The sequence below is a fragment of the Hemitrygon akajei genome, unplaced genomic scaffold (genome assembly GCF_048418815.1).
Source record: "Hemitrygon akajei unplaced genomic scaffold, sHemAka1.3 Scf000040, whole genome shotgun sequence".
Lineage (NCBI taxonomy): Eukaryota > Metazoa > Chordata > Chondrichthyes > Myliobatiformes > Dasyatidae > Hemitrygon > Hemitrygon akajei.
Window position 1 is genome coordinate 8,789,776 of NW_027331926.1, and position 24,781 is coordinate 8,814,556.

The following is a 24,781-nucleotide window of genomic DNA, read 5'->3' on the forward strand; positions in this document are numbered from 1 at the left end:
AACACTAGGGGGAACTTCTTTACTCAGAGAGTGGTAGCTGTGTGCAACGAGCTTCCAGTAGAAGTGGTAGAGGCAGGTTTGGTATTGTCATTTAAATTAAAATTGGATAGCTATATGGACAGGAAAGGAATAGAGGGTTATGGGCTGAGTGCAGATCGGTGGGACTGGGTGAGAGTAAGCGTTCGGCACGGACTGGAAGGGCCGAGATGGCCTGTTTCCGGGCTGTAATTGCTATATTATTATATGGTTAATGGGCTATTGTTTATTGATTCCCAAGGAGTGTCTGCGGGAGCTGGGCTACATGCTGCAACTTCTGAGCTGCTGCATCAACACGGCCCTTTACGCCGTGGTCCAGGCCAGGTTCAGGGAGCAGCAAGAGACGATTAAATCGCTCTTAAGTCTCATGGCAACGTTCACTCGGTGTTGTCAGTACAGCATTAATCGTCGTTGACGCTCCCCCCATACCGCCGCAAAATATCCAATCCCGTCTGGTAGGTTAATTGGTCTTTGTAAATTGAACGGTCGCTGGGACCGTGAAGCATTTTGCCAGCCAAGGCCGGACCTTTGTGAATCGTCTGTTTTCAGACGGACCTGTTGCTGATCCACAAGTCCGAGCTGCATGGAATAGCATAGATTCAAATGGACTGGACAGCGAGGGCAGATGTCAGTTGCGAAGCGTCGCCATTCTGCATGTGGGAAGTGTTGAGTATGTTCTGGCGTTTAATTTGGAAAAAAAGTAGGATGACTCATAAATATACTCGTCGGCGTCAAAAAACGTGATACAGTTCGGGATTTTGAGGGAGCTTGGTAAAAGTGCAGATGGGTTGAAAATGTGGTCATGAAATAAAAAGCTTTGTTAATGTATTACTACGGCTCGGTGTCTGTTGCTTGAAAACGATAGAGAAATACGGGAATAACCTGTCGACAGGTAAGTCTACGACTATGACTCCTCTGCTGTTTGATTCGCTCTGCAAAAATATTTTTAAAAAAGTAGACCTTTGTATGCCGCCAGACGGCGGGAGTCGGCAATGCAGAGATTTCAATGTTGTAACCCAGGAATCGCATTTTAATCACAACAGAGAAATAACAGTCCATAGGTAATGTTCGGCAGTGAGTTGTTCCGGGGTTTGTGATATTCATAAGTGACTCGAATGTGTACAAATGAGCTAACTATTAATCTTGCAGACGACAGAAAAAAAACTTTTACTTTGAGATAGACACAAATTGACGGGGGAATCTTCGGGTGGTAATTTTAAATGATCTCCAAAGAGACAAGACCTTCACATGTAGAGTAGTGGGTGCATGGGAGGCACTTCCAGGTGCGGTGGTAGAGGCACAAGGAGGAGTGATTGATCATAACGAGAATCTGAGTCAGACATGTGCCTGTGAGGAAAGTGGAAGGATATGCTGACGATGAAAGCATGGAAGATTAGTTAACGATTATATTTCTAATGTAACTGGTTCAGAACGACGGTGGGACAACGGGACTGTTCTGGTGCTGTAATGTACCAAAGAGGAGAATGAATAACTCATACTTGGAGACCTTTTTGTTTTCTGGATTAGAAAGTACAAATGGGAACGGAGGAGTGTGAACCTGAGGACACTTGAATGTGGACGAAAGCAAGGAAGGTAGTTCACCAAGGGGGAGAAGGCGAGTAAGTGAACAGCACAGAGGAGACGGGAGAGGAACCAGAAAAGCGGATGGAACAGGTGAATGTAGTGAGAGGGGGCAATTAAGCTGGTGGTCGAGAATTCGATGTTCATACCCTCAGGTGGGAAACTACCTGGACAGAATATGAGCTGTTCCCACAAAAAATATCATTCCAGCAGCAAAGACCGTGGTCGGACACTTGGCATAAACGTTAGCATCGGAGTTCTGAGATCACTTCCCGTGTCCTCAGTAAGGACACTCTGCAGGTCAAACTCCGTCAATGAACCCGTTTTCCCCATGAATCCCTCAACAATCTAAAGAACTGTCCGGTAGGATAATTGATTATTGGCAATTGTTCCCTGATTAGTTTAGGGTTAAATCGTATTATCAGATTTTTGTTGGCGGCGCTCTGTCTTGTAAATATAATAAGTAGTTCAAGAATAATCTCTCAGAATGGGAATGGGAAGATGGAGTAGACTTACAGACACGGGGTCAGTTCTAACTATTGAGCAGGACGGTGCTGAGAACTTGCAGAAACGTTCCCAGAAACTCAGTCGCATCTCACCGAAGAGATGGAGTCCGCACTGCGCTGGCAACACCGGGTACATCAGGCGAATCCGGCAGACTGGCAGGTGAAGTGTCACCTCAACAGAAAGGCTGATTTTGGACCTGGAACGTCACTGCGGGAGACTCTGTGCGGGCCGGCGCAGCACTAGTCCCGCTTGCAGGGTTAAGCGCCGTAGGGAGATCAGCGGGGAGTCATTTAAAGCTGATGGAGCAGCATCAGAACCCGGAGTATGGACATCGTTATACAACCTGTTCCTGTACCGGCTGTAGAGAAAACATTCTTTTAAAATAAAGTGAATGCATCCCAGTCCACAACTGGCAAAGCCCTCCTCATTATTGACTACATTTACAGGGAACGCAGTCAGCAGGGAAGCAACGTCGATGATCAGGGATCCTCACCACACAGGCCATGCTCTCTTGCCATCAGACTGGAAGAGTGACTGGAAGAGTCCTGCCATCTTCAGACGTTTTCTGATGACTCAGCCATAGTTGGATGCATCAGCGAGGGAGATGAGGCTGAGTACACGGCTACGGTGGGAAACATTGTCACATGGTGCGAGCAGAATCATCTGCAGCTTAATGCGAAAAGACTAAGGAACTGGTGGTGGACCTGAGGAGGGCTAAGGCACCGGTGACCCCTTTCTCCGTCCAAAGAGTCAGTGTGGGCATGGTGGAGGATTACAAATACCTGTGGTTACTAATTGACAATAAGCTGGACTGGTCAATGAACACTGAGGCTGTCTACAAGAAGGGTCAGAGCCGTCTCTACTTCCTGAGGAGACTGAGGACTTTTAACATCTGCCGGACGATGCTGAGGATGATCTGCGAGGCTGTGGTGGCCAGTGCTATCATGTTTGGTGTTGTGTGCTGGGGCAGCAGGCTAAAGGTAGCAGACACCAACAGAATCAACAAACTCATTCGTAAGGCCAGTGATGTTGTGGGGGTGGAACTGGACTCTCTGACGGTGGTGTCTGAAAAGAGGATGCTGTCCAAGTTGCATGCCATCTTGGGCAATGTCTGCCATCCACTCCATAATGTACTGGTCAGGCACAGGAGTACATTCAGCCAGAGACATTCCACCGAGATGTAACACTGAGCGTCATAGGAAGTCATTCCTGCCTGTGGCCATCAACCTTTACAACTTCTCCCTCGGAGTGTCAGACAACCTGCGCCAATAGGCTGGTCCTGGACTTATTTCCACTTGGCATGATTAACTTATTATTATTTAATTATTTATGGTTTTATATTGCTATATTTCTTCACTGTTCTTGGTTGGTGCGGCTGTAACGAAACCCATTTTCCGCTCTCGATCAATAAAGCATGTCTGTCTGTCTGCCTGTCTGTCTGTTCACGCCGCTGCAATCTGGAGGGAGCTACAGGGGCGTTAACACTCACACGACCGCGATCAAAACACTTAATACTCCTCAAAAATTCGCGTTTTCTACCTGAGGCGTGAAATTCACACAACCCTACTAACCCCGATATTGATCCGCACGCACTCATAAGGTATGGACTCAGTGGAATTATCCCTCACATTCATCTTGAAACTACTTGCTCTCATCTTCGATGCATGCCCTCTGCTATTAGATATTTCAACACCGGGTTACAGATACTCCCTATTTACACTATCTATGCCTCTCATAATCTTATAAACATCTGCCAAATCTCCCCTTAGCCTCCGGTGCTTCAGAGGAAATGACCCGTTTGTCCAGCCTCTCGTCATAACACATGTCCTCTGTCCCAGGTAGCGTTCCGACAAAGCTCTTCTGCATCCTCTCCAAAGCCTCAGTATCCTTCCAATGGCGGGGCGATCAGAGCTGTGTGCAAAAATCCAGATGTGGCCTGACTAGAGTTTTTATAAGTTGTAACGTAATGATCTGATTTGAGATCCTTGCTGCGGCTGATATAAGCAGGTATTCCAAAGCCTCTCAATCACCTTGCTGACCTGCGTAGCTAATTTCAAGGAACTATGAACCTGAATCCCAAATTCGCTCTGCTCAGCAACACGGTTCTCGAGCTTGCTCTATTAGTGTACTGTGTCCTTGCTCGACACCAGGGTGCGGCATCTCAGATTTATCTGGGTTAATTTACATCCATCCTGTCGCTGATAATATCTGCAACTCATCTGTGCTGGTTATATTCTTTGCCAGTCTTCTACAGTGGCCACAACTCCATCAACTTTCGCATCATCCGCAAACGTACGAGCCCACCCATCTAGATTTTCGTCCGGTTCATTTATAGACATCTCAAGCAGCAGGGATCCCAGCACAGATCACTGCCGAGCATCACTGATTGCAGATCTCCATCTCGAAGAAGTCCCTTCAGTCATCTGACATTGCATTCTGTGCGCAACTATGTTCGGAATTCAAACAGCCAATTCGCCGCGGATCCCTTACTTTTAAAGAATCTGGGTCAGTGTCCCTTGAGGGAGTTTGAAAAACGCCTGACTGAAACCATGTAGACAGCATCGACTGTTCTACCCTCATCAATCCCTTGGTCACATTGTTAAAATACTCATTCAATTTGTAAGAAAAGATCTGCCTCGAACAAAGTTATCCTAGATCCCTCAAATCTCGCTGGGTTTCCAAACTCTCGTAAATCCTGTACATGCGAATTTTTACCTCCTCTTTCCGTATAACTGAAATGAGTCTCACTTATCCATATTTTCCGGGACTTTTACCGTTTCCCTTTTTTTATAAAGATATAAAACTGGACAGTCCTACGAGAGCTCGCCTGTAACTGGAGGGGACATGAGGAAACCGAACAAGGACTCAGCAATATTCCCTCTTGCCTCTGTCAGTAACCGTGGGATACATTCCATCAGGTTCCGTGGAGCAAGTCAACATTTTGGAGGCCCAATCACTCCGCCTCCTTCACTTCAAAACGCTGTAGCGTATTTATACACTAAACGCTAATCTCCTGGTCCCCCACATCCGTTTCGTTGGAATTTGTGAAACAAAGTATTCATTTAGCATCTCCCCCCGCCTCGCCCCCCCATACTGCGCATCCAAGGATATGATCTCACTTGAGTGGTCCCACCCTGTCTTCCTCTTGATGAATGTCTGAAATGCCTTGTGATTCACCTCATTCATGACTGCCAATGACTTATCATTGAACATCCCGGATTTTCCAATTTCCACCAGATGGATCCACAGGGAAACGTCTGCTTTTTTTTTTTCTATAGACTGTCTATCCTTGGAGCTCCTCCAGTATTTTGTGTGATTTTGTCCTGGATTTCTAGCATCTGCAATTTCCTCCTGTTTGTCCTTTCTGGTTTCTTTTTACTGCTCATGTGTTTCTTTGGATCTGAACTTGGGAAACCATCCATAATTCACCTTATTTTCCTTGAGTAAATTCATTAAATCGCCTGACGTCTATCTTACCATCCCCTTCCTTCCTTCTATCAGGGACTGACCATCCCTGTACCAAGTGAAATTGCCCTCACTGACACCTATCTGATGGTGAAATAACTTGATAGATAGGGTGTAGCAAGGATGTTTCCTCTGGTGCCAGAGACCAAAGACACAAGACACAGCCTCAGAATACAGGAAGCGTTTAGTGAGGAGAAACTTATTCAAACAACAACTGGTGGAACTGTGTAATTCTTTGCCACTGGCAGCTGTCGAGACATTATGTATATTGAAGGCAAACGTTGATAGGTTCCTGACTGGTTAGGGCATGAAGAGAAACGCGGAGAAACAAGGACCTGAGAGATTAGTGGAAAATTGTGTCAGTCATGGTGCAATGGTAGAGCAGGCTCAATGGGCCAAACTGCCTAATTCTGCTCCGATATTGTATGGCCTCATAAACAGACGCATAGATGAACAGAGAGCAGAGGACGCTGAGACAAAACAGCACTATTAGACCATTCGCGACCATCGCGCCTGCTACAGCTTTCTATCAAGTGTCTTTTCAATATTATCCTTCTGTCTTCTGAACTTCACTTTGAAGCTCCACATTAAATTTATCCAAATACATGGCCTCCTCTGCCGTCAGGGTAGGTCAATTCCTGATATTAGCAACTCTCTAGCTGTTGAAATTTCAGCTCATATCTGATCTAAATGGACCAGCCTGCTCTGACGTCGTGCCCCCTGTTCCCAGACTCCTCCACATCCACTCTATCTTGGTCCTTTTAATATTCGATAGATTTCAATGAGCTACCCCCAACTCACGTCATTTTTGTAATCTCCAGCGAACACAGGCGCAGATCCTGAATCGTTAAATTATCAATTCCCGGAGTCATTATCGTGATCCTCCACTGGGCCCACTAAAATGCCATATGAACTGTTTTGGAAGGGGTGCGTGTTGAAGGAAGTGACGTGGGTGGCTGTACAAAGTCCATTGCTCTGAACATTGACATAGCATACGACAATCTATTGATATGGCCATGAAGAAAAACCTCAGTTAGAATATCCGAGATTTACCTGGACAGTTCCTCACAGCGATTTCGCAGATAGACCAAGATGTGTAATTGATTCAGCTGCTAGCCAAATCAAAAGTGTTGTCGAATCGGCATATATATCAGGGGGAGATTGAAAATCTCTCTGAATTGATCTTCACAACATCCTCTCGCTCGAAGCCAGCAGAACCGAAGATCCAACAGCCGATTTTCGTTAGGGGATCAGAGGTGGCAAGGGGCGGTAAACGTAAATTCCTGACCGTTATCGCATCGGAGGGTCCGTTCTGGGACAATCGCGGATGTCATTACGAAGAAGGAAAGACAACACCTCTACTGTCTGACAACACGTTTTCATGGCCTGTAAATCATTCAGAAAACTCTATCCATGCACTGTCAAGAGGATGATGATTGATTACGTCACGTCCTGTTAACGATAAACCTGTACACAGGAACAGAAAAACCTCGAGCCCAGTCCATCACGGTAACAGCCTTCCCCACCATTGAGCTAATCTTCAAGGAGCGTAACCTGAAGAATGCTGCATCGATTATCAAGGACCTCCACCATCCAGGAAATGCGCTCTTCTCGCTGCTGTCATCGGGAAGGAGGGAAGGGAGCAGCATTTCCCACACAACAGCTTTGCACGCAGTTGTTACCCAACAACCAATGGGCTCATGAAACAGACTGAATAACCTCATTAACTTAAATTCTGAAATGCTTCCACAAGCTATTGACTCGCTTTCGAGGACTCTACAACTCATGTTCTCGGTGTTAGTTTTTGTCTGTCCACCAATCTACCTCTCTATCTATCCATCCATTCATTTGTTCTTCATTCGTATATTTTTGTTTGCACAGTTTGTCATCTATTGCACATTGGTTATCTGCATAGTATCATTGTCGCACAGCACGACGATGTTTCAATTGCTCTTATCTGTTGTGCTTTGGATGCCAGTAAGAAAAGTAACCTCAAGGCAGCATTTAGTAACATAACAGAGTTTGATAATAATATTAATTTGACTTATACGAGACCGCATGATCAGTGACCCGATTGACAGAGAGCTGGAGAGTTCGGAATTCACCGTTGACCATGTTGATAGATTGGACATTGATGTAACACGGGGAGAGAAAGCAGCACAATGGGAAGATCACGTGGTCGAGAGAAATCGTGGCAGTCTGTTCTCTCCTGAGAAGAATAGACTGGAGTCTGGGGCAGGAGACGGGAGTCTACTAGGCTGTGCTCTTCAATCATCCAGCCTATACGTGATTTGCAGAAGGGCTTCAGTAAGTTCTAAAGGTAAATGTCTCAGGCAAAAGAAAAACAACTGTAAAAAAACGAGACATGCGAATAAAATATTTAGATAGTCAAAAAGAAATTATTTTAAAGATGAAAATTTCGTGAATAAAAAACCCTACTAAGCAAAAGAAGTGAGAAAAAAAATTGCGGGCAGCCTGCTGGGTTAGTGTAGAAGATTGATTGCTATCCAATTAGAATGGCAGATTTAGGGAGAGTTTTCCGTGGCGAGGGTATTTTTATTACGAGGTCCATTTTCTTGCTCGGATGTTCAATGTGTTGTTAATAGAATTATAACCATGGCAGAATCGATGAAAAACCATACCCACTTTGGCGTTCAACCGGTAAGAGTAAAAACAGCAGCTCGGAACTTTCAGACTATCCCGCTGATGTTTCAAATGCGGCCCTCTGGAAATGTCCATAAATATTACAGCGTAGGTTCTTTTCTGATTGGACGGCGCTGATCAGTGGTGTTGGGACCGCTTCTTATCCCGTTGTGCGTCGATGATTTGAATGAAGGGTTTGATTGTTTTGTGACAGAATTTGAAGACCCTTTGAAGATAGATGGAAGGGCAGGTAGTGCTAAGGAAGCAGGGTGCTTTCAGAAGGAATGGGACAGACTAGAATAATAGGCAAATAATTTGCAGAAAGAATATAATGTAGCGAAGTGCCCAGTCTTACTCTTGGGCAGACGAAATAAAGGCGTGGACTATTTTAACAATGGGGAGAACATTGAAGAAAGCAGAGGTGCTGAGGTCCTTGAGAGGATATCCGACAGGAAAATATGTAGAAAAGTGAGGAACACCAATACAATGTCAGCATCCATCTGCAGATGACAGGAATATGAAGGGCACTCTTTAGCAACCTATTAATCTGTATACTCTTCCTGATTCCGGCATGACAAGCACGTGGTACGGGTAGCAATCCCTAGATCACAACCCTGCCCGTCCTGCCCTTTAACTTTGCTCTTAACACATTAAATGCTTGTTAGGAACATCGTTACTCATGTCATTAGCACCTGCAGAGACCACGACATCTAGCTGTCCACCCTCCCACTTAAGAATGCTGCAAACTGGATCCGAGATATCCACGATGTTGTCGCCGACAGAACCTCCTGTCTGCACCACTAACTAACGAATATCCTATCACCACAGAGTGCCTTCCCCATCCCCCCACACACACTGCCCACTTCCCTTCTTAGTCACAGCGGCAAACTGAGTGTCAGAGACCCGAGCACTGTGACTGAACTCTGTTAGGGCGCTGGAGCAGGGATCCAATAGCAGACCCTGCACTGTGCACACAGTGATAATTATTGAGTCACAGATCACGATGAGCGAAGAAAGCCGGCGTCAAAGTTCAGGCAGTGATCAATACATGAAGACAGAGAAATCCTAAAACCAGAATCGGATAACGGGCAGAGTCGATATTCGGACGGGCAGAGTACAGATACGAATGCTGGAAAGGCACAGGAAAATTCAATGGCACAATCTGGCAACCAACAGGCGATAACACAGGACTGAAATACACATAGTAATAAACGGAGAGGGGCAGATGATAGGTGGAACAAAATGAGAGAGAAGTGGCAGCAAAATAGGTCATAATGCGAAACAGGTGAGAGACGAAGTACTCAGTAATACTGGGGTCAGAGTAGAGTACGATCGGGTTCAGAAGCACATGGGGCATGGAACGAAACAAGAGCACTTGGCAATAACAAGGCAAAGACTGACGGCTTGGGTGAAAATACACACAAAATAGACAAAGTTCAATTAGAGGTATTGGCACACAGTCAGCCGTTTCTCCTTCCTGACTGTCATCCTGTCTCCTCTGTCCTGCACCTGGGGTTTTACTGCCTCTCTAAATGTCCTATCTATCAGTATTTCAGCCTCCCGAATGATCTGAAGTTCGTCCATTTCCAGCTGCACCTCTGAACCCGGATTTTTAGATGCTGCAGCTGACCGCCCCGCTCTCAGCTGTAATCGTCAAAGACACTGCAGGTGTGCATGCCTTCCCGCCTCTCGCAAAGGAGCATTAAACTATCCTGCCTGGCATCTCTGGTATCCTATCTGAGCAGATATAAGGAAGGGAAGGTCCCCCGTCCTACCCTTTTCATTGGTACGTACGTGAGCCACGGCGTCTGCCTTTTCACCCTGCCACTTATGAATATTTAGTGCGATCAAAGATATTGTGGACGTTCTTTTCCAGAGACCCTCCTGCTGCTCCCATTAATAATGATTCCTCCATCACCAGATACATAGATAGATAGATAGATAGATAGATAGATAGATACTTTATTCATCCCCATGGGGAAATTCAACTTTTTTCCAATGTCCCATACACTTGTTGTAGCAAAACTAATTACATACAATAATTAACTCAGTAAAAAAAATATGATATGCATCTAAATCACTATCTCAAAAAGCATTAATAATAGCTTTTAAAAAGTTCTTAAGTCCTGGCGGTAGAATTGTAAAGCCTAATGGCATTGGGGAGTATTGACCTCTTCATCCTGTCTGAAGAGCATTGCATCGATAGTAACCTGTCGCTGAAACTGCTTCTCTGTCTCTGGATGGTGCTATGTAGAGGATGTTCAGAGTTATCCATAATTGACCGTAGCCTACTCAGCGCCCTTCGCTCAGCTACCGATGTTAAACTCTCGAGTACTTTGCCCACGACAGAGCCCGCCTTCCTTACCAGCTTATTAAGACGTGAGGCGTCCCTCTTCTTAATGCTTCCTCCCCAACACGCCACCACAAAGAAGAGGGCGCTCTCCACAACTGACCTATAGAACATCTTCAGCATCTCACTACAGACATTGAATGACGCCAACCTTCTTAGGAAGTACAGTCGACTCTGTGCCTTCCTGCACAAGGCATCTGTGTTGGCAGTCCTGTCTAGCTTCTCGTCTAACTGTACTCCCAGATACTTGTAGGTCTTAACCTGCTCCACACATTCTCCATTAATGATCACTGGCTCCATATGAGGCCTAGATCTCCTAAAGTCCACCACCATCTCCTTGGTCTTGGTGATATGGAGACGCAGGTAGTTTGAGTTGCACCATATCACAAAGTCCTGTATCGGTTTCCTATACTCCTCCTCCTGTCCATTCCTGACACATCCCACTATGGCCGTGTCATCAGCGAACTTCTGCACATGGCAGGACTCCGAGTTATATTGGAAGTCTGATATGTACAGTGTGAACAGGACCGGAGAGAGTACGGTTCCCTGCGGCGCCCCTGTGCTGCTGACCACCGTGTCAGACCTACAGTCTCCCAACCAATCAGAGACACTACAGGTCTGCATGCCTTCCCGCTTCTCGCAAAGGAGCATTAAACTATCCTGCCTGGAATCTCTGGTATCCTATCTGAGCAGATATAAGGAAGGGAAGGTCCCTCGTCCTACCCTTTTCATTGGTACGTACGTGAGCCACGGCGTCTGCCTTTTCACCCTGCCACTTATGAATATTTAGTGCGATCAAAGATATTCTGGACTTTTTTTCCAGAGACCCTCCTGCTGCTCCCCTTAATAATGATTCCTCCATCACCAGATTGTGCTTTACACCTCCCCCCTGCTCCCACACCACATCCCCTTCTTTGAGCTGTGAGCTTTCAATGCTGCAAACGCGCATGCTCCGTTATCAGTGACTCACAATTGTCTGCAGCCACCTGCATATGGATTTCAATAAGTTTCTCATTTTTCTGCCCTCTTACAAATACGACACGCATCGGTGAACAGCCGACTACTGGGTTTATTAGGTACACTTCAAAAGTGCATTTGTATCGCTTCTCTGAAATCTGAAAATAAAGGTTTAACTGCACCTGTCATTCAGTAGAACTTAATGAGACGTCACCGCGGAGTTGTGGCTGCTGGTTGCCTGGTCTATTAATATGTCTCCCTCACAACGACAGATTCAGTTCGAGACGCCAGTCTACGCTGTTAGAGACGAGCGAGTTTCAGATAGAGAGAGGACAGAGGCAGAATCGGGAACGGGAATCTGGAATTTCCGAGCAATGGATCGTAATCTGCAAAAATGTTCCGCGGAATTCTGCGGGAATCGCGAAGTATATTTTCGGGGCGTTTCAGTATCTTGTTGAAAATTATGAAAAGATGACGTTGGATTCTCGAATTAAGTATGCTCTTTGGACCTTCCAACTGATTTACTACCCTTTTCCCGCCATTGTAGCTGTTCCTGGTAAGCTCCTCGTCTCTTCCTCTTGATTATCGTTGAAATAAGTAAGTCAGCTTCTCTTTCTTACCACTCCACTAACAACCCGCTAATTGCATAGCGGTATCACTTCCGCAAACTTCGGCTGAGTGTATTTGATCAGGTATCCCATGCAAGGCTTATTGAGAATATAAGGAGGAATAATCTGCGTGGAGGGCGGTGCCTCAGGGATCTGTTGTGGGACCACTGCTGTTTGTGAATTTTATTATTGACCTTGATGAATAAGTCGGGGGATGGATTAGTAAATTTACTGATGTCACAAATGTTCGGGGTGTTGTGGATAGTTTGGAGGGTGGTCAGAGGTGACAGTGCAACATAGATAGGAAGCAAAACTGCGCTGAAAACTGGCAGTTGGAGTTCAACCCAGACAAATGTGTCGTTGATAATTTTGGTTGGACAAATATTTTGGCAGAATATAGTCTCAATGAAAAAACGCATGACTGTGTGAAATTTGAGAGGGATCTTGTCGTCCGAGTGTTTGACACTTTAAAAGCTGCTCTTCAGGTTGACTCTGCGGTTAAGAATGTCATACGGTGTATTGGCCATCATCAATTGCGGAACTGAGTTTAAGAACCGAGCGGTAATGTTGTAGCTATATAGGACTCTGTTCAGACCACACCTAGAGTACTGTGCTCTGTTCTACTTGCCTCACTACAGGAATGATGGGAAAAGCATAGAAAGCGTGTAGAGGCGATTTACCTGGATTGGGAATGGGAATTGGGAATGAGAATAGGTTGTCTGAACTCAAATTTTTTATTTCACCTCGGAGCGACGGAGGATTAGAGCTGTATAAGATGACGAGAGGCATTAATCGTGTGGATAGTCAGAGGCTTTTTCTCAGGGCTGAAACGGCTGGAACGAGAGGACACAATTTTAATATTTGGAATTAAGTACAGAGGAGCTGTCGGGTAGGTATTTTAACCAGAGAGTGGTGAGTGCGTTGAATGGGCTGCCGGCAACAGTAGGGGAGGCGGATACGATAGGGTCCTTGAAGAGTCTCCTGTGTTGATACATGGAACTAATAAAAACAGAGGGCTATGCGTAACCCTGGGTAATTTCTAAGGGAAGGACATTTTCGATACAGCATTCGGGCCAGTGTTGTGCTGCCGGTTTTCTATGTTTCGATGCATTGCGGAATTTCTCTTCCCAGCGTTGGTGCCCTCGGTGTCCCGATTAATTCTCTGTCAGGCAGATATTATCTCTGCCTACTCTCCTGTCAATCCTCACACCATGGAGACCTCCCATGCACCTTCATTCCAAGAGAAGCAAATCTGAGCACACACAAACTCTCCTCACAGGGAATGCTCTCCAATCCAGTCAGCATTCTGATACATTTCCTATGCACCCGCTGTGAAACCCACATGCCCTTCCTGTAGTGAGGTGACCAGAACGTCTGCTCTTTCTGAATTTCATAGTGATGAGTCCATTTAGGTTAGAGTAGGATTAATCAGCTTTGCAGAAGATTGTATGTGTGTGCAGCATCGATGAATCAATCAATTAATTAATTAGTTAAATAAATAAACAAACAAATAAATAAATAAATACATAAATAAATGAATGAATGAATAAATAAATAAATGGATAAATAAATAAATAGATAAATAAATAAATGAATAAATAGCTATATAGATAAATAAATAGCTCCAGCCTCTCAGCTGTTGAAGGGGTCACATCGGGCGTCATCAGTGCCATGATTTATGCCGTCACAAAGAATGCTAAGGAAACTGAGAGCCTGCTGAGGGATATGGATAGGTTAAGCTAATTCACTAGCGTCTGGCCGATAGAGTACAATGTTGGTAAATTCTAGGTCACCCACATGGGAAGCACAAATGGAAGAACAGAATCTTATTTAAGTGGTAAACGGTTGCTGTATGCTGCTGTGCGGAGGGACTTTGGAGTGATTGTGCTTGAATCACAAAAGGTTGGTTTGCAGGTGCAGCAGGCTCTCAGGAAGTCAAATGGAACGTTGGTCTTCGTTGCCAGAGGAATTGAAATTAACAATAAGCGGTCTGCAGAAGCTACTGGTGAGGCGGTGTCTGGAGTGCAGTGTAATTCTGGTCTCCTACTTGAGGAAGGATCAACTGCATTTGTAGGCAGTTCACCAGTTGATTGCACAGATGAGGTGGTTCGACGATGAGGAGTAATTGACTCGCCTGGGCTCGTACTCGTTGGAATTCAGAAGTGTGAGAGAAAATCTTACAGAAACATTTAAAATTATTAAAGGGTTAGATAAAACAAAAGTAGGAAAGTTCTTTCACTGGGAGGTAAGACAATAATTCAGGGAAATAGCCTGAAGATTCTGGGTTATAAATTCGGGACGGAGATGAGGAGGCACTGTTTTTTCCCCGAAACAGGTGAATCCGTGGACTTCTCTGCACAATGACGCAATAAAGGTTTGCTCATTACATATATTTAAGGCAAGTTGGCATTGTTGATGGTATAGTAGAAGAACTAACGGCACTGAGGAAAAGGCAGGTATACGGCGATGAGTCCGTGGACAGATCAGCCATGATCATCTTCACTGTCGGAGCATGCCAGACCGAACAGATGGACTATTCCTGCTCCTATTGCTATTATTCTCACAGGTTTGCAGTGGAGAGGAGTTTGAATTTCCGTTACCGTGACACCTGGTACATTAATCATTTCATTATTCTCTTAACCCTTTCTGTTTGCAACTCCTTCTGGCGCGAATAATCTGAGCACATTCCAGCCATCGGTTGATATCACTGCTTCGCTGAATTCGGCCATTTGATGACACAGCCTTCTACGTCATTCCATCAAAGATGATTTATCATCCCTCCCAACCACATTCTGGAGCCTTCTCCCCGTATCCATTGAGGCCCCGACGAATCAAGAGCCGATAAATCCCCGCTACAAATCGTTCCAATGAACTGGCCAGCATAGCCGTCCGTGCCGATGAATTCCACACATTCACCAGCCTCATTCTTTCGGAATTGCTCCCCATCTCTGTTCCAAAGAGCTAACGATGAAAAGAATTGCAATTTGAGAGTGTTTCCATCCAAGGGTCTGTTAATGGTCTTTTCTTCCCTCCGCACAGTTAACGTGGTGACAATCGCCATACTGTCGCGGGGAAAGTGCGGTCTCTCCAAAGGCGTCACGAGGTACCTGGTTGCCATGGTAACAGCGGATCAGCTGGTCGTTCTCTTCGATCTGGTATTGAGCAAGATTCCGATGAGTTACATGCCATCGGAGGTTTTCGTCTGGTCGTTTCGGTTTCCGGTCTGTCATATCCTCGCCGTCGTGTTCTACGCCGCCACGGACTGTTCTGTCTGGTTCACTGTCAGTTTCACCATTGATCGATTTGTCGCCATTTCTTCTCCGAAGTTGAAACGAAAATACTGCACCGGGAGAGCGGCGGCTCTGCTTCTGGGGACAGTGACTCTGCTGAGCTGCGTAAAGAACATTTTCTGGAACTTTTTGCTCGATGGGACATATTCGGTGCTAGTTTCGTCCTTGCTCTGTTTCAGTTCTTATCGTTTTTCCCGATCTCTGGAGACAACTTTTATTGTGATTCATTTCTTCCTCAGCCCAATATTCCCCTTTGTCCTCATTCTGCTGCTCAACGGTTTAACCATCAGACACGTCTTAGTAGCCAGTCGAGCCTGGAGGAGACTCCGTGGTTCGCGCAATGGCGAGGCGCCCGCCGACCCGGAGATGAAGAACCGCAGGCAATCCCTCATGCTACTGCTGGTGATGTCGGGGAATTTCATCCTACTGTGGACGATGTTGACCGTGTATTCCATATGGGATAGCCTGTATTTTTACATCCACGTGATACCCCCTGAATCTCTGCGGGAGCTGGGCTACATGCTGCTACTGCTGAGCTGCTGCACCAACACGGCCCTTTCCGCCGTGGTCCAGGCCAGATTCAGGGTGCAGCTGAAGGAGACGGTGAAATCGCCCTTACGTCTCAGGGCAAAGTTGACTCGCTATTGTCATTACCGCATGAATTTTCAGTGAGGCTTCTCCCATACCGTTCAAATTATCCATTTCGTCTGAGGGGTTAATTGGTTTTTGTAAATCGAAGGGTCGCTGGGACCGTGAAGCTTTGTACCTGCCAAGAGCCGACGGTTGGGAACCGACTGGAAGTAAGACGTGTGAGCCGACCTGTGCCGGTAGGCTGATGCATAAGACCGAGCTGTATTGGATAGCACGGATACAAACTTGTCCTGGACGTAGAGGACAAAGGGTAGTGGTGGAGGGCAGCCATTTTGCATGTGACAAGTGTTGGAGATGTTCTGGTGTTTAACTTGGATAAAAATGGGATGACTCATAAATATGCTTGCAGCAACACAAAACGTGATGGAGTTGTGGATGCAGAAGGACCTTGGTAAAAGGGAAGACGGGTTGAAAGTGTGGTCATGAAGTAATAACTATTTTTTTTAAGTAATGCGACAGTTCGGTCTCTGTTATTTGGAAAATAGAGGAACACCGGAATATCTCGTCGACAGGTAACTTAATGACTCGGACCCCTCTGTTGTTTGATGCTGTCTGCAACAATAAAATAAAAACAGATTCGTATGGCGCCTGAAGCTGGCAGTCGGCAATGCAGAGATTTCAATGTTGTCACACAGAAATCGCATTTTAATCACAACGGAGAAATAACAGTCCACAGGTAATGTTCGGCAGTGAGTTGTTCCGGGGATTCTGATATGCATAAATGATTCGGATGTATACAAATTATCTGACTAATAATCTTGCCTCGCCACAAAAATACATTTACTTTGAGACAGACACAAATTAACGGAGGATCTTCGGGCGGTATATTCAAATGAACTCTAAAGAACAAGACCTTTCCACAGAGAGCAGTGGGTGCATGTGATGCATTTCATACTGCGGTGGTTGAGGCACAAGGAGGAGTGACCTTGAAGGAAAGCTGAGACAGACATGTGCCTATGACGAAAATTGAAGGACATGGTCATCATGCAGGCAGGGAGAATTAGTTAGCGATTATATTACCAGTTTAACTTGTTGAGCACGACTGTTGAGGACGACAGGACTGTTCTGGTGCTGTAAAGATCCAATGAAGCGAATGAACAACTCGCATTTTGGAGTCTCTTTTTCTGGATTGGAAAGGGCGAGGCGCCGGCTGAGGAGATGATGTGGCAGATTACCTACTGACCAGGGGAATATGAAAGTGCTGAGCGCCTTAGGGGCGAGCGGGGTTATGTAACACGCTGTGCGGTGATGGGTGTGAGAGGGAAGGGAGCGGAGGAGGGGGAACGTCAGGAGACTTGATAGTGGATGAATGCAAGTAAGGAGGTTCTCCCAGTGGAGAAGATGGGTAAGCGAACTGGACAGAAGAGACGAGAGAGGAACTAGAAAAGCGGATGGAATAGGAAAAACTAGTGAACTGGGACAAATACGCTGTAGCTGGAGATGTGGAAGCTCATACCCTCAGGTAGGAAACTACCCGGACAGAATATGAGCTGTTCCACAAGAGGTATCCTTCCAGCAGCACCGACTGTACGTCCGGCTCGTTCAAAGGGCTAGTTTTCCCCATGTGTCTTTCCACAGTCTAAAGAGCTATCCGGTACGTAGATTGGTTTTTGTGTTTTGTTCCCTTTTTGATTAGGGTGAAATCGCATTCCCTGATTTTGTTGGGGCGGCGCTCTAGCTGGAAATATGATAAATAGTTCAAGAATAAACTCTCAGAATGTGAATGGGAAGATTGAGTAGATTTGCAGAACAGAGTGAAGTTCTAACTATTGCGCAGGACGGTGCCGAAGGACTCGCAGAAAAGTTCCCCGAATCTCAAACGGATCACACCAAAGAGAATGAGTCCGCACTGTACTGGCAACACCGGCTACAGCAGGCGAAACCGGCAGACTGGCAGGTGAAGTGTCACCTCAGCAGAAAGGCCGGTTTGGGACCGGGAACATCGGTGCTGGAGACTCTGTGCGGGCCGGCGCAGCACTGGTCCCACTTGCAGGGTTAGCCGCCAGGACGGAGATCAATGGGGAGTAATTTAAAGCTGCTGGAGCGGCATCCGAACCCATAATGTGGTCATGATTATAAAACCAGGGTATGGGTTCCTGTACCGGCTGTGAGAAAAATAGGTTTTAATATAAATTGAATGCAGTCCAGTCCATCACGGGTAAAAGCCTCCTGATTTTTGACTCCATCTACAAAGAAAGCAGTAGCAGCAAAGCAACAGAACCATAGAACCATAGAACATTGCAGCACAGAAACAAGCCTGTTGGCCCTTCGTGGCTGTGCCGACCCATTTTTCTGCCGAGTCCCACTGAACTGCACCCGGACCATATCCTTCATAAACCTCTCATCCATGTACCTGTCCAAGTTTTCATAAATGTTAAAAGAAAGCCCGCATTTACCGCATCAACTTGCAGATCATTTCACACTCCCACCACTCTCTGTGTGAAGAACCTCCCCAAACCCATAATGTTCTGTAAACCTTCCCCCCCCCCTGCGCCCTTATCCCATGCCGTCTGGTTTTTTTTTATCTTCCCTAGCCTCAGTGGAAAAACCCTGCTTGCATTCACTCTATCTGTACCCATCATAACTTTACATACCTCTATCAAATCTCCCCTCATTCTTCTGCGCTCCAGGGAATAAAGTTTTAACCTATTCAACACTTCTCTGTAACTCAGTTGCTCATGTCCTGACCACATCCTTATAAACCTTCTCTGCACTCTTCCAACCTTATTAATATCCGTCCTGTAATTCGGTGAACAAAACTTCACGCAATATTCCAAATTCGGCCTCAGCAATGCCTTATACAACTTCACCATAACGTTCCAACTCTTATACTCAGTACTTTGATTGACAAAGGCCAATTTACCAGAAACTCTCTTTGCTACCCTATCTACCTTTGACCCTAACTTTAGGGAATTTTGTATTCGTATTCCCAGATCCATCTGCTCTACTGCACTCCTCAGTGCCCTGCCACTTACCTTATATGTTCTACATTGCTTTGACCATCCAAACTGCAATACCTCACACTTGTCTGTATTAAATTCCATCTGCCATTTGTCAGCCCATTTTCCAGCTGATCCAAGTCCCTCTGCAAGCTTTGAAAACCTTCCTCACTGACCACCACACATCCAAACTTTGTATCATCGGCAAATTTGCTGATTCTATTTACCACATTATCATCCAGATCATTGATGCAGATGACAAATAACAATGGCCCCAGAACTGATCGCTGTGGCACACCACTAGTCACAGGCCTCCACTCAGAGAGGCAATTCTCCACGACCACTCTCTGACTTCTCCCATTGAGTCAACGTCTAATCCAATTGACTACCACACCATGTATACATAGCGACTGAATCTTCTTAACCAACCGCCCATGCAGGACCTTGTCAAAGGTCTTACTGAAGTCCATGTAGACAACATCCACTGCCTTCCCTTCATCCACTTTTCTGGTAACCTCCTCGAAAAATCTAATAGATCTTTTAAACATTACCTACCACGCACAAAGCCGTGTTGACTCCATCTATAAATCCCTCTGTATCTAAATAGTTGTAGAGCCTATCTCTTAGCACTCTTTCCAATAATTTACCTACTATCGACGTCAAACCTACCGGCCTATAATTTCCCGGATTACTTTCAGAGTCTTTAAAAACAATGGAACAACATGAGCTATCCTCCAATCCTCTGGGCCTCACCCGTAGATGCCGGCGTTTTGAATATATCTAATGCCCCTACAATGGCAACATTAATCTCTTTCATGATCCGAGGAAATACCCTGTTAGGTCCTAGAGATTTGCCTCAAGATAGCAAACACCTCCTCCTCTATGCCCGAAGATCCTACGGCACTTTGTGTATATCTCAGTGTATTTTTTTCTGTCGTCGGCAAGACTATTAGTCAACTAATTTGCATATATCCGAGTAAGGGAAGTAGATCACAAACTCCGGAACAACTCACTGTCGAACATTAACTAACGATACGCGTAAGCATTTCCGAGAGGTTCCGTACAAATCAGTATTTCACCAGTATTCTCCAGTGCAAGATCCCATACCTGAAGGGTTAACGGGAAAAGGCTCTGATGTATCCAGACCAATTGAAGGTATTTATGCTGAAGCCATACTTCTGAGAGCATCTCACACTTCGTTCCCAAACTCAATAAATAATTTGACATCCTTTGCTTTAAGTCAGCAATCACATTCCCACCTACCCAATGTACTCAATCCAATTTGACAGTTGCACAAAGTGTCCAAGAGTGTATTTTATTTACCAGAAGGATTTGCGATGGCAGTTGCTGCTTGAACTGGACGAAAGGCAAATGGGCGATTGGTTTTAGGAGTGCGAGTCAGTAGATTATTCTCAAGGTGACAGATAGATTCCAAAAAAAGCACCCAATCAAGTGGAGATTTGCCGTCTGTCCATTGTAACCAGTCCTCCGGAACATTTCAAAGGCTGGGGCTCTTGGAACCAAAATCTTTCGCCAGAGGAAAGAGATGCAGCTGCACCGGGCGTACCTGAGCAGGCTTTCGGGCCGCAAGGAATACCGGTGGGGTACAACGGTCGTATTGCGATGTTGGTGTTAAAGCTTCGCATTCAGATAATGGTAGAATCACCTACTTGGTGGAACTGAAAGAGACATTAAGGGGAACTTGTGAAGAATGTCAACTGGACGGAGCATAGCGGAGACAGATCCGGAACACGTCCCCGATTGTGTATCGGGGTGAGGGCGGTACCTAATCGGGGTTGTCCACATCCTCAATGGAACTGCACATGCCACTGACGAAATGGGTTATTTTGCCGCGGAAAGGGAGAAGCGTCACCGAGCTTAAATGCGGTCCTGACAAGGCCGAGTGAACTTTGCTATGAGTCTTAATGGGCATTTCACCGTCTCGTTCAGCTGCTCCCTGAACCTGGCCTGGATCACGGCGTAAAGGGCTGTGTTGGTGCAGCAGCTGAGTAGTTGCAGCATGTAGCCCAGCTCCCGGACAGAATTCGGGGGTATCGAAGCAACGAAAAACAGCAATCTATCCCAGACGGAATACACCGTCAGCAGCGACCACAGCAAGATGAAATTCCACGACATCACCAGCAGTAACAGGAGGGATTGCCTGCGGTGCTTCATCTTCGGGTCGGCGGGCGCTTCGCCATCGCGCGAACCACGGAGTCTCCTCCGGGCTCGGCTGGCCAGTAAGACGTGACTGATGGTTAAACTGTTCAGCAGGAGAATCAAGAGAAAGGGGAATATTGGGGTGAGGAGGAAATGAATCAGTGACAATGTTGCATCCAAAAATGGGGATAAACGGAAAGAAGGCCAACAGAGCACGGACGAAACTTGCATCGAATATGACCCATCGAGCAAAAAGTACCAGAAAATGTTCTTTACGCAGCTCAGTACAGTCACAGTCCCCAGAACCAGAGCTGCCGCTTTCCCGGTGCAGTATTTACGTTTCAGCTTCTGGAAACAAATGGCGACAAATCGATCAAAGGTGAAAGTGACGGTAAACCAGACAGAACAGTCCGTGGCGGCGTAGAACACGATAGCGTGGATATTACACACGGGAACACGACCGGACCAAACGAAAACCTCAGACGGCATGTAACTCATCGGAATCTTGTTCAATACCAGATCGAAGAGAACGACCAGCTGATCCGCTGCTACCATGGCTACCAGGTACTTTGTGACGCCTTTGGAAAGACCGCACTTTCCCCGCGATAGGATGACTAATGTCACCACGTTAACTGTCCGGAGGGAGGTGCAGATCATTAACACTCCTTTGCATTGAAACATTCTCGTATTATAATTATTTTCATCGTTAGCTCGTTAGAAAAGAAATGGGGAGCAATTTCGAAAAAAATGAGGCTGGTGCATGTGTGGAATTCATCGGCATAGACGGTGATGGTCAGTTTATTGGAACGATTTGTAGCGACGATTGATCGGCTCTTGATTCGTCGGGGCTTCGAGGAATACGGGGAGAAGGCGCCAGAATGTGTTTGGGAGGGACGATAAATCAGTTTGACGAAATGGCGTAGAAGACTGGCTGATCAAATGGCCGAATTCAGCTGCCGAGCCTTATGCGCTCAACAGTGATATCAACCGATGGCTGGAATGTGCTCAGATCTTTCGCACCAGGAGTTACAAACGGAAAATGTTAAGAGAGCAATGAACTGATTAATGCATCAAATATCAAGGCAACGGAAATTCAACTCCCCTCAACTGCAAACATGTGAGAACATGTGAACATAGGAACATTAGCAATAGGAGCAAGAATCGTCCAACTGTCCGGTCTGGCATGTTCCCGCCATGAAGATGATCATGGCTGACCTGCCCATTAACTCATCGCCGCATACTTACCTTCTCCTCAGAGCCCTTAATTCGTCTACCTTGCCAGCAACAATGCCAACTTGTCTTAAAAATATTTAATGAGCTAACCTCCACTGCTTCATTGTGCAGAGAAGTCCACGGATTCACCCGTTTCTGGGAAAAACAGTTCCTGCTCGTCTCCGTCCCAAATTTATATCCCAGAATCTTCAGGGTATTTCCCTCAGTTTTGACTTACCGACCAGCTGTTTACGTATGTATTTATTTATCATTTAATTCAACGATGCTCCCCAATCTTCCTACTTCTATATTATCTATCCCTTCAATAATTTTAAATGTTTCCGTAAGATTTTCTCTCAAAATTCTGAATGCCAACGAGTACGAGTCCAAGCGAGTTAATTTCTCCTCATAGTCGACTTACCTCATATCTGCAATCAACTGGTAAACTAGCTACAACTCCAGTTGATCTTTCCTCAAGTAGGAGACCAGAACTGCACAGTACTTCAGGCACCGCCTCACCAATACCTTCCGAAGACTCCCTGTTCTGAATTTAAATTCCTCTGGCAAAGGAGGCCAACGTCCCATCTGTCTTCCTGATAGCCCACTGCACCTGCAAACGAAACTATTGTCATTCCAGCACAAGCACTCCAAAGTCCCTCCGCACAGCAGCACACGGCAATCGTTTACCATTTAAATAACATTCTGTTCTTCCATGTGTCCTTCCCAAGTGGGTGACCTCGCATTTACCAACTTTGCAGTCCATCGGCCAGACGCTAGTTCATTCCTTTCCATATCCCTTTGCAGGATCCGAGTTTCCTTAGCACACTTTGTGACGGCATAAATCATAGTAGTGATGATGCCCATGTGACCTCATGCTCTTCAACAGGTGAGAGGCTGAGCTATGTATGTATTTATTTATTTCTTTACTATTTAATTCAACGATGCTGCCCACACATACAAAGTTCTGCAAAGCCGATTAATCCTGTCCTGACCCAAGTGGACTCATCGCTATGAGAGACAAGAGCAGCCATTCTGGTCACCTCAGTACAGAAAGGGCGTGTAGGTTTCACAGCGGGTGCATAGGAAATGTATCAGAATGCTGACTGGATTGGAGAGCATTCCCTGGGAGGAGAGTTTGTGTGTGCTCAGACTTGCTTCTCTTGGAGCGAACGGGCATGCCAGGTCACGTGGTGGGAGTGCTTGAAAGGAGAAGAGGCAGAGATAATGTTTGTCTGACAGAGAATTAATCTGGACACCGAGGGCACCAACGCTGGAAAGAGAAATTCCGCAATGCATCGAAACAGAGTAAACCTGCAGCACAATACAGGCATTTCAGCCCACAATGCTGTACCGAAAACGTCCTTCCCTCAGAGATGACCTAGGGTTATGCATAGCCCTCTATTTTTCTAAGTTCCATGTATCAACACAGGAGACACTTCAAAGACCCTATCGTATCCGCCTCCCCCACTGTTGCGGGCAGCCCATTCCACGCACCCATCACTCTCAGTGTAAAATACTTACCCAATATCTCCTTTGTACTTAATTCCAAGCACATTAAAATTGTGTCCTCGCGTTCCAGCCGTTTCAGCCCTGGGAAAAAGCCTCTTACTATCCACGCGATTCATGCCTCTCGTCATCTTATACACCTCTCACCCTCCGTCGCTCCAAGGAGAAAAAAAGTTGAGTTCAGTTAACCTATTCTCGTTGCCGATCTTTTACAATACTTGTAAATCGCCTCTACACGTTTTCTATGGTTTTCACGTCATTCCTGTAGTGAAGCAAGTAGAACAGAGCACAGTACTCCAGCTGTGGTCTGCACAGAGTCCTAGATAGCTGCAACATTACCGCTCGGTTCTGAAACTCAGACCCACAATTGATGATGGCCAATACACCGTATGACAATCTTAACCACAGAGTCAACTTGAGGAACAGCTTTGAATGTCTTAACCACTCGGACGACAAGATACCTCTCAAACTTCACACAGTCATGCGTCTGTCCATTCAGACAATATTCTGCCATCATATTTGACCAACCAAATTGAACGACACATCTGTCTGGGTTGAACTCCATATGCCACTTTTGAGCGCAGTTTTGCATCCTATCTATGTCGCTCTGTAACCTCTGACAGTCCTCCACACTATCCACAACAACCCGAACATTTGTGACATCAATAATTTTATTATCCACCCTCCACTTATTCATCAAGGTCAATAATGAAAATCACAAAGAGCAGTGGTCCCACAACAGATTCCTGAGGCACCGATCTCCATGCAGAATATGACCCGTCTTCAACCACACTATGCATTGTTACGAATGCAGCAGCAATCAATATGTAACTGATCCAAGGTTTAAAACAAATCCCGAGATTTATTAACCTCTGT